Source organism: Ascaphus truei, chromosome 16, assembly GCF_040206685.1.
Source record: "Ascaphus truei isolate aAscTru1 chromosome 16, aAscTru1.hap1, whole genome shotgun sequence".
Taxonomy (NCBI): Eukaryota; Metazoa; Chordata; class Amphibia; order Anura; family Ascaphidae; genus Ascaphus; species Ascaphus truei.
The window spans coordinates 7716627-7728250 of NC_134498.1; the positions used below are offsets into that span (position 1 = coordinate 7716627).

The following is an 11624-nucleotide window of genomic DNA, read 5'->3' on the forward strand; positions in this document are numbered from 1 at the left end:
TTCCACTGCAGCAAGGGATTCTGGGAAATGACATGCAAATGAGCACTCAGTGCCACCTTTTGTCTCAAGCTCGTACTACACAAGCCAATCCTCAAGCCAATGCATGCTGTTTTAAACACAGCTTTTAAACAGAGGCTGGGATGAGATGCAAAGCCATTAGACCTACTCACATAATCTATATATATGTATAGATATATATATATATGGTATAACCCAGAGGTGCGCAAAGTGGGGGGTGGGAAATTTTTCAGGGGGGGGGGGCGCGGCCGGTTGCAGAGGCCCCGCGCACTTCCCCGAGGCATTAAAATTAAATGCCGGGGGATCGCGTGAGCCTCTGCAATGCTATTATTTACCTTGACTCTGCCGGCGTCACTCGTGTCTATGGCAACGCGGTGTCAAATTACGCCGCGGGGTCATGTGACGTCACCCTCGTCAAATGCCTCGTCACCCACGTGACGCCGCATCAAGGTAAGGAGGGGGAGGGGGGGGCGCGAGCACCAGCAGAGGGAAGGCAGGGGGGCAAGCTGAAAAAGTTTTTGCTCCCCTGGTATAACCAATAAATAATATAGCTGATAAAGCCATTTGGTGTTGGATAGAGATAGATGATAGTGGTAGTGAGAATTAGTTGGCCAGAATTAATAACAATGCAATTACTAAAAAGTAGCTGTAATAAAATAATAATAAACACTATGCCTAAACACAATAAAAGTCCAGAAACCTAGCTCTAATAGCTATGTTATAACTCAATCATAAAAGGATCCAATTCGGGCGTCCTCTGGAGCCCTGGCAGCTCTCTTCAGGGAAACAACCACCTCCTCGATAGATATCTAAACAAAAAAAAGAAGAGAAAGCGCCCGCTCCAAGTGTAAATTCGGTTTAACAATTTCATTTCCTGGACAAGATAAAAATAGCAAACTCACAAACATCCGTTTGGTAAAAGCATTGTATGAGACAGGCTCGGGCTCCGTGGTAATCCGGTGGTCACTCCGCAGCTCCAGACTTTGGACGATGACCGGGAAACTCGATAGGCTGCGCCCCTCGCAGTGTGGTCCTCCGGCAATCTGTGGTATGTTGTGGTTCCACTGTAATTCCGGCATCTCGTCTTGGTCGTGTACCAACTTCCCTTCCAGCGTCAGGACGTATAGTGTGGCAATAGCAACGAGAAGAAAGTACCTACGCGTTTCTTCAGCACACGGCTGATTTCATCAGGGGATAATGCTACAACTCACACGTAACGGTTTTATAGTCCCACAGTCCAATTGGTAATGGCATAATAGATCACAGATGTTACTTATTTTAGATAATAGAATCTTGTATGGGACATATATATATATATATATATATATATATATATATATATATATATATATATATATATATATATACATATATATATATATATATATATATATATACTTATAGAGGAATGATGATGTAATATCAACACATAGTTATGCTAATTAATTACCATACAATAACAAAATACATGATAAAAATACATAATAAAATTGAAAAGGAAGACAACATTTGATAAGGATAGATAGTGTGCGCAGAAACTGAACACACTCATATTTGGCTAAATTGTGATAACTATGAGTGCTCAGTACTCAGTGACCCCACACATTTATACATTTTTCAATGGAAACTGTCCTTGATTTGAACCCAATGATTATGGTCAGAGTCCTGGAATGAATGAAATCCAATTAGACTAATCCAGAGAAGTTGAACCTAACTACATAGCTACATAATGTTATAGGTTAGCGGTGCGCAATCTGGGGGGCGGGAGATTTGTCTGGGGGGGCGCGGGCGGGTGCAGAGGTCCCGCGCTCCTCCCCAAGGCATTTAAATGAAATGCCGGGGATCACGTGAGGCCTCTGCAACAGTAACATGTCAGACACGTCTCCATGGCAACGCGGTATCAAATGACACCGCGGGGTCATCTGACGTCACGCGACCACGGAGTGTCACTTGACGCAGCTGGCAGGTAGGGGAGGGGGCACAAGACCGGGGGAGGCCAGGCACGGGGACGCAGCTTCAAAAGTTTGCGCTCCCCTGGCACAACTGGTTGTTTGGGCACAACCCCCAGGGGGCGCGAGACTGAATGCGGGCGGCGCTGGGTTTACAGAGGCCCGCGCGCTTCCCGAAGGCACCTAAATTAAGTGCCGGGGAAGCTGCAGGGCCTCTGCAAACCTAACTTACCTTGGCTCCGGTGGCTTCTCACACACGTCGCCATGGCCGCTAAGGTAATGAAGTGGCTGTAAATGCATTTTTCCTGCATCGGCTTCATGCCGGGGGTCTCCGGTGCTGGTATTAATGGGTATCAGCTCCTGAGATCCCCGGCATCAATCCAATGCAGGAAAAAGGCCAACATTTTTCTAAGTCCCGAATCGCCGCTCATCGATGCTTCTCACCACCAATCTTATTTTACTGTTTGGATTTGGGGAGAAAATCGCCGTTTTAGGGCCGTGATAGGCGGCGATAGGCGGCGATCGCCGACTCGCGGCTACTGGAATCGCGAGTGTTTATGAACATTCAGAAAAGTGTCTATGTGGCTTATCGCCGCTCAGTCGGCGATTTGATTTTCTTCAAAAGATTTTTCGGCGATACAGGCCGTTATCGCCCACTTATCGAGGCTTACTGAATAATAGTTGGCATTTTGGCCGATAAGTGCCTACGGCTGCGTCTATAGTATTTCAGACGGAGCGGAGGGGAGACGCGCGCACGCTGCGCGTTCACATCTATGGTCCTCTTTGAGGATGTCTATAGATGGCGCCAGCGCGCACGTCAGACAGAGCTGGCAAAGGCGCGAAATTGAAGGAGACAGAGCCAAGTGATTTTTTGCGCGGTGGCATGATCACATGACCTGTCTTCTCCAATCAAAGTGGTTATACAGTATATTACTTTTGTTTCTCTCTCTGTCTCTCTCTCTCATCCCTGTATGATAGGTATGTTCTAACTCTATTTTTTGCTCTTATTTTCCGTTTGAGAGGAGGGAGTCCCTCACCTCTTCAGCCACACACCAGGAACGCTGGATTGCTTTCAGACGCTCGGAGAGGCGGATACAGTCGTGGATTGCAGGCACTGATTTATCTGGTAAGTACCGCAAACATGCTTGAACAAGGGCCGTAGACATTTTATTTGACGGTTTAGATTATCATTGTCTGTGGTTGTTAGCTATTGGTATTACAGTTTTTTGATGTTGTTACGAATCAAATACATTTTGAAGTACACTGGCGACACAGTTTATTTGAGCTCGGCTAGTCCCACGAATTCGGGTATACCCGGGTGTATTGAGGTTTGTGACTGTTTTCTGCCCGAGTGCATTGAGGTATTTTCCAGGCAGGGATTGAAGCATTTTATTCCCGCTGGCTGCAATACTGCACAGTATATATATATATATACTGCATTACAATTCATGAATTTATGCCATCTGGTAGACACGCGAAGCATTGCAGCCTATTAAATCCTAATCATTATCATTTAACAGATCAGCCGCCCGTCAGCCAGGCATGAACCCAGGCTGGGAAGGCAAACGCAACGGGGCTTGTCAGAGGTGAGGAGCGGCGCATTCCAGGTATCTGCCAGGTACATACTGGGTATTTGCTCGAATAAAGTGTGTCGGTGCAGTAGTAATCCCCTCCGAACTGGGCATTCCTGGCCAATAATGCCCTGGCTGTAAGAGTTGAAGGGCCCAAGCAAAGCCCCCACCTCTATACACACTAACACTGCAGGGGCATCAGAGTGTCTTGTTGTCATGGCAACCGGGGGCGTCACGTGATGTCATTTGTTTAAAAAATTATTTTTTAAGGTGTCCCGGTTTTTCATTTTTTAAATCTGGTCACCCTATCCTCATGGAGTATTTAAGTGAAGTGGATTTATCGCAGCACCTGAAAGAGAAGAGACTACTTAAGGTCAGCAGCGCAACGCAAGTGAAAAGGGGGGAGAAGGGAATATAGAGAAAGGAGGGTGAGAGGGGGGTGAGAGAAATTAGAGAGGGGGTTCGGGGAGGGGATATGATAAACACTTTCAAATACATTCAGAGCAATTATTGAATATTAGGAAGGACACATTTCCTATATGAAGAGAAGAGGTTACGGCTTTTGATGCCGGAGGGTGAGAGGGAACGGGGAAGTGTGAGGAAGTCCCTCAATTAAAAAGTAGTGGTTCAGTGGAACTGCCCACCAGCAGAGGTGGTGGGTAATTATATAGCACCATCACTCAGGGTAGGCACAAGGAGATCCTAAATATGGGTAAAAGTCAGGGATCTAATGCGGTCTGAGGCTTCATAGCTGGTAGGAGAATGAGCAGGCTGGGGCAAGGGAGACGCCCAAATACCTGCTGGGAATAATGTTTGGGTGGGAATATACTGTACCCCGTGCTGGGAATAATGTTTGGGTGGGAATATACTGTACCCCGTGCTGGGAATAATGTTTGGGTGGGAATATACTGTACCCCGTGCTGGGAATAATGTTTGGGTGGGAATATACTGTACCCCGTGCTGGGAATAATGTTTGGGTGGGAATATACTGTACCCCGTGCTGGGAATAATGTTTGGGTGGGAATATACTGTACCCCGTGCTGGGAATAATGTTTGGGTGGGAATATACTGTACCCCGTGCTGGGAATAATGTTTGGGTGGGAATATACTGTACCCCGTGCTGGGAATAATGTTTGGGTGGGAATATACTGTACCCCGTGCTGGGAATAATGTTTGGGTGGGAATATACTGTACCCCGTGCTGGGAATAATGTTTGGGTGGGAATATACTGTACCCCGTGCTGGGAATAATGTTTGGGTGTGAATATACTGTACCCCGTGCTGGGAATAATGTTTGGGTGGGAATATACTGTACCCCGTGCTGGGAATAATGTTTGGGTGGGAATATACTGTACCCCGTGCTGGGAATAATGTTTGGGTGGGAATATACTGTACCCCGTGCTGGGAATAATGTTTGGGTGGGAATATACTGTACCCCGTGCTGGGAATAATGTTTGGGTGGGAATATACTGTACCCCGTGCTGGGAATAATGTTTGGGTGGGAATATACTGTACCCCGTGCTGGGAATAATGTTTGGGTGGGAATATACTGTACCCCGTGCTGGGAATAATGTTTGGGTGGGAATATACTGTACCCCGTGCTGGGAATAATGTTTGGGTGTGAATATACTGTACCCCGTGCTGGGAATAATGTTTGGGTGGGAATATACTGTACCCCGTGCTGGGAATAATGTTTGGGTGGGAATATACTGTACCCCGTGCTGGGAATAATGTTTGGGTGGGAATATACTGTACCCCGTGCTGGGAATAATGTTTGGGTGTGAATATACTGTACCCCGTGCTGGGAATAATGTTTGGGTGTGAATATACTGTACCCCGTGCTGGGAATAATGTTTGGGTGGGAATATACTGTACCCCGTGCTGGGAATAATGTTTGGGTGGGAATATACTGTACCCCGTGCTGGGAATAATGTTTGGGTGGGAATATACTGTACCCCGTGCTGGGAATAATGTTTGGGTGGGAATATACTGTACCCCGTGCTGGGAATAATGTTTGGGTGGGAATATACTGTACCCCGTGCTGGGAATAATGTTTGGGTGGGAATATACTGTACCCCGTGCTGGGAATAATGTTTGGGTGGGAATATACTGTACCCCGTGCTGGGAATAATGTTTGGGTGTGAATATACTGTACCCCGTGCTGGGAATAATGTTTGGGTGGGAATATACTGTACCCCGTGCTGGGAATAATGTTTGGGTGTGAATATACTGTACCCCGTGCTGGGAATAATGTTTGGGTGGGAATATACTGTACCCCGTGCTGGGAATAATGTTTGGGTGGGAATATACTGTACCCCGTGCTGGGAATAATGTTTGGGTGGGAATATACTGTACCCCGTGCTGGGAATAATGTTTGGGTGGGAATATACTGTACCCCGTGCTGGGAATAATGTTTGGGTGGGAATATACTGTACCCCGTGCTGGGAATAATGTTTGGGTGGGAATATACTGTACCCCGTGCTGGGAATAATGTTTGGGTGGGAATATACTGTACCCCGTGCTGGGAATAATGTTTGGGTGGGAATATACTGTACCCCGTGCTGGGCTGGAAAGTCTTTTCTTCTTTCTCCATCAGATTCTACACTGCTGAGATGGTCAGTTGTATCCAGTTTCTCCATTCTACGGGCATTATTCATCGGTAATTTAAAGCATCCTTTTCTGTGCTGTCTCATCCTCCCTCTGCTCAGGGCTGTCTATTTTCTGTCTTCTATATTGTGTATGGTCTCTCGCTGTGCTCAGGCTGTCTATTTTCCTCTCTCATATCTCAGCTCCACTCTCTGCTCCGGTCCATCTTTATTCTGTCTTTATATCTCAGTTCTGCTGTCACTCTGCTCAAGACGTCTTTCTATCACATCTCCTTATCCCTGCTCTCTTTCTGCACTCTGCTCAGGCCTGTCTCCTTTCCAGCCTTCTTGACTCTACTTACCTGCTGGGAATACCAACTCTTTCCAAACTCCCTTCCCCACAGTACTCACTAAAACCCTTATTGAAGCATTAAATGTATTGACCTTATATAAATAAAAATACACCCTCAGACCAAGCTCAGAGATTCTCTCTTCACAGGGACCTGAAGCCGGAGAACATATTAAAGGACAGTGTGGGCCACTTAAAGATGACAGACTTTGGGCTCGCGATATAAAACATCTATGGGAAACAGACCGTCAGCGAGGGTGTGGGGACCCTGGGATATATTGCCCCCGAGGGGAGAATTAGACCATTTCTCTATTGATATCTGATATATTTACATCAGTGTTTCTCAGCCAGGGAGTCCTGTCACCCAGGGGTGCCTAAGACTAATCTGAAGGCTGCCCCTAGGAAACCAAATGATGATGTAAACATGCAATATATTGCAGGCACCACAGGCAGTGAAAGAATTTATTGCTGATGGAACATTTTGCATTATATAAAAATGTAATAAGAACTGGAATTTACGGGGGCGCATGCGCAAAGTCATCCAAGACGGCCGCATGAGATCAGAGCTCTGCCCAGCACGCCAGACTACAGCGGATAACAGACATTTCCAGCATCACAAATAAGAAATAAAAGCAGTGACATGGTCACAGAAGGCAGCGGGATGCCACTTAAGAAAACCCAAAACCCGGAGGTCTCTTTGTTCTTTCGTATAGCCTGGGGAGGTGGTTTGGCTATATGCCGCAACTGCAGACAGCTATCGGGACCTTCAGTGCCGGTGCGCATGCGAGTGACGTCATCTGGATGCGACGTGACCAGCGGGTCTGCGATCAGGACAACAGCTAGCGTGACGGCGGCGTCTGAGCCCTGAAAGTACACTGTGGAGTCCCCAGATTGGGATCCAGCACAGAGGGAGAGATAAAGTTTCTATCAGCGCTGTTTGTTGGCCGCCCTGTCGTGAGTAGGATTCCAATTTTTACATCACCGGGTGGGATCTCCACAGTTCATGTTCCTCATGTCTATTTAGACAATTGTTTTATCTTTTATAGGTTTTTATTCTTAGTATTAAATAGCACCAGTTTTTTCAGTCAGTCGGTGTTATGTGAGTGTGTGTTTGTAAGTTGTTGTGGTCCTTTTTAGTTTGATTGTTTATACCAGTGTTGCACTATGATTTTTTTCTTTGTTTATTTCCACGTTATGAGACATCAATCAAGAATCATCTGATATTGATTGGGCACTAAGGACTGGTCTGATATTTGATCTGTGATCACCTTAGGTGGTGTATGGTAAATCTAGGCGCCAGTTATTTTGTGTTTTCTATGTGTTTATGTTGACCTGTATCGGTCATAGTTTCTAGGCAGCCTAGACCTTTAATATAGAGGCTTGTTTGTGTAATCACTTTAGTATTCATTTTTACTATATTGTTTTAAGCATTAGCGCTGTAAGCACTTATTTTCTTTATATTAACTAAGAGTTTGGGTTTTTATAGAATGCAAGTTAAAACCAAAATATTACTTAGCTTTAAAAAAAAAAAAAAAGTATATTATGTTTAAGATGCTCAAGTTAACTCGATGTTTTTATATAGTAGTCGCAGGATAAGGACATTTTCTTCAGGATGTAAGACGTACGACGTAAATGGCACATGCTGGAAATGTAGTGACAAGATCGTGCGATGTACAGACAAATGATCTCAGGTACCACAGTGCACCCCGAGCATACAGTATACACTATTAGACTCTGCATACCACAATTACCCCACAAGCAGAGTCAACGGCCAAAGCTGTACATGGGCTTCAACCCAACCCAAGACAAAACCCTTCTTTTTTCTCTTTATTATTTAATAATAGAAAATTTAAGAAAATTTAAGAAAAGAGCTAATAACTGTGTGATATCTGGAAGGCGCCTACCCATCGCCAAGGGAACCGTTGCCGGGTCTCCGTCCCGTAGGCATGATTCCCATTGGCCAGTTAAAATTTCCCACTCACCAGCAGCTACCTCCCCGAGGAGCGGTCCAGAGTGCCTAAGCTGGCTTCCTCCTCTGATTGGTCCAGCCGGACGAGCCCTCGTCCCCCGATTGGCTGCACCGTCACGATTCGTGTTCTGATCGGCCAGCAGCCCCTGCTCCATGAAAAGTATAGGAGACCAAGGGCTATGTAAGGAGCATGGACGTTCATAGTACCAGAACAGTTTTTGAGTTGATCGGGCACACAACTGGTGGGTTTTTCAAAAGTGCTATTGGCCGAATAGCACTGAGAAGCCGGAGAAGAATCTGTTCAGGGTAAGCCTACTGAAGCAGGCCCCTGCACCTAGTTGAGGTCTCCTGTGACAGATATAACATGTTTGAAGGACAAAACCTTCCCCCAATTTTTTCATTCACCGGTGCAAAACAAAAAAGCAGGAGTGGCTGTTTTGTTCAGAGCAACCGTGCCCTTCTCGTTGATACAGCTAAAAAGAGCCACATTGGGAAGAATAGTCACTCTTTGATAAAGTGCGGTTACCCGCACAAAACGCTTAAGAGGTTTCTCTTGCTACTTTTTATGTGCCTACAATAAATTTTTGTGTACCGTGAAGCCAGCAGTCCGGTCTCCATTATTCCTCTCATGGCAGCTGCACCGCCGTTCAAACCTCCTCCTTCATGCTGAATTCATCTGGTAGGAGCACGCCGACAGCACCCGGAGTGCCACGGCGTAATTGAATGAGTAACCATTATATTGGTATACCCTTAGACACTTGTTTGCTACAATCAAGTCACAGTTTAAAGAACACCGTTGCAAAGTTCATACAAGATCTAGCTAATGTACTAAGCTATTGAACACGCATATGAAGTGGTGTATTCTAAATGGCTGACAATGTGGGATGCTATATGAATGGGTTAATCAAGCTGTCTTTTGAGTAGGATCAAGGTTTAAGGTGCTACATTTTGCACGCTTATTTACATGGACATGTCTGGTTAGCATCACAGGGGGTTTCTTTCTCCCATTTCTCTTATCTAAAGAGAATACTCAAGTAGTAATAACCATTTTCTAAGGATTAAATGACTTTGAGCCACCTACAGTATTTAATGCAGAAGATTCGTGGATGGCAGTGTAGCTGCCTTGGAAAAAATGCGTGGGACCAAACTTGCAAAATACTGGGTACAAAAACGATTTATTGGCACATAAAAACGGCAACAGCAAATACTCTGGCGCGTTTCAGCCGCAACGGGCCTTTGTCAAAGACCCGTTGCGGCTGAAACGTGTCAGAGTATTTGCTGTTGCTGTTTTTTTTTTTTTTTCAACTTTTTCTTTTCATCATTTTCCAAGCATACAGCAGTGTAAAGACATTTTTTAGCCAATATTAGCTGAGGTTGCCACATAACTTGCTGAGTTTTTACACATAGCACATTGACTCAGGGGGGGAAGGGTAGTTACACATGGGGGGAGACACATGTCGGAAAGGGGGGGGTAACACGAGGGGGGGGGCAGAGTTGGGGTAGGGGGGGATGGGGAGGGGGGGTTGACATGTATTCCACAACTTCTTGCAACTCCTTGGAGCTCTCGGCTCATGTTGTGCAGCCCAGTGTTGGGCTGTTTCTTCCACGTCACCTCTCTGGTCTGTATCTGGGGCTCGTACTCACCCTGTTACCGTCCAGAAGGCGTCAAAGGAGAACTCACCTTCCATTATTACAGCCAAATGGTGGCATTGCTCACCCCTGTAATGTCAGTCTGTACCAACCAGGGGAACCAGACTTTTTGGAAATTTGCGCCAGTGTCGTTGACCAAACTAGTCAACTTCTCCATCTGGCAAACGAACCAAATTCTGTTCCGAATCTTTTCTAACGATGGAGTTGTATTTTGCTTCCACAATGCTGCCGTCTCACACCTCACTGCCGTCGCAAAATGAGCGATCAATTTGTTCCCCGCTCTCGTCAGGCCCTCTAGTGGCCGATTTAGGAGAAATAGCCAAGGGTCTAGAGGAATTTCGAGGCCCAAGATCCTCTTAAGCCAATTATGAATCTGTTACCATATTGGGCGCAGTCGAGGGCAAGACCACAGCATGTGCAGCAGGTCTCCGGACTCTCCACATTGTCTAGGGCACAAGGGGGAGTAACCCGTGACAAATTTTGATAATCTAACTGGAGTGAGATACCACCTCATTAACACCTTATATGAGTGCTCCTTCAACGTCGTGCAAATCGATGTTTTTGCTGTCGCCTCGAGTATGTCTGTCCAGTCCTCGTCCTCTAAAGGCTCCCCATTAGTCCCTCTCCCAGTGGGTCATGTAGTCAAGACGTGTGTTGGGGCCGGTCCCAGGATCGACTATCTCTCTGTACAACCTAGATGTAAGTCCCGAGGTGTTGTGCCCTCGTGCACAGAGCGATTCGAAATTCGTCACTTTAGGACGGTTCTTGTATTTGGTGTAGAATGCCCGGATCTGGAGGTATCTAAAAAATTCTGTGATGGGGATGCCTTTGTCAGCCTGAATTTGCGTGAATGTTTGAATAGTACTTATGCCCTCCAGATCCCTCAACCTCCCGTATCCCTTCTGCTTCCAGACTATAAAGTGTCCCTCTTCCAGCCCTGGAGCAAAATCTGGGTTGCCGAATAGTGGTGTCATCAGGGAGTATCACTTGGTTAAGGCGCACTTAAATTTAGTGGCTTCCCAAATCGAGAGTGAGTTGGTTATTGAGGATAGCGGTCTCGAGATTTTCTTTAACCTAAGTTTTGGGTACCAAATCAGATTCTGAATGTCCAATGGGGCACACAGCTCGCTCTCCAGCTTCATCCATCTACGGCGCTCAGGATCTATGTGCCAATGGATAATTTGGCTCAATTGGGCTGCTCTGTATTATGAGAACAAGCAAGGTACCGCCAGTCCGCCTGCTGTTTTGGGTTTAATCAGTGTTGTTGCTGGTATCCTAGCTTTCCTATTGTTCCAAATAAATTTAAAGATCTGAGCCTGCAAGTCACTTATCTCCGCACTATCTATGGGTATGGGGAGTGTCTGGAAAGGTATGAGTCTGGGCAGAAGGTTCATCTTTACGCTATAAATTCTTCCAATCCAGGAGATACCGAATGTTGCCCATTCCTTCAGCTCCTTTCTCAAAGATTGCAAGAGTTTGGGATAATTTGCCTTATATAGTGATTTGACCTCCTTCGTGAGATGAACTCCCAGGT

General features: G+C 45.9%; 1 long non-coding RNA gene across 2 annotated transcripts; it reads left to right on the forward strand.

Moving 5' to 3' along the window:
• Positions 1–2956: 2956 nt before the first annotated feature.
• Positions 2957–9126, forward strand: LOC142467274 (uncharacterized). Of its 2 annotated transcripts, none has more exons than XR_012788331.1 (4): positions 2957–3093; positions 6134–6196; positions 6622–8162; positions 8336–9126. It is a non-coding gene; the product is annotated as an uncharacterized LOC142467274 (long non-coding RNA). The 2 variants fall into 2 exon arrangements; XR_012788332.1 differs by having other exon boundaries at positions 6622–7425; positions 8054–9123.
• The last annotated feature ends 2498 nt before the right edge of the window (positions 9127–11624 follow it).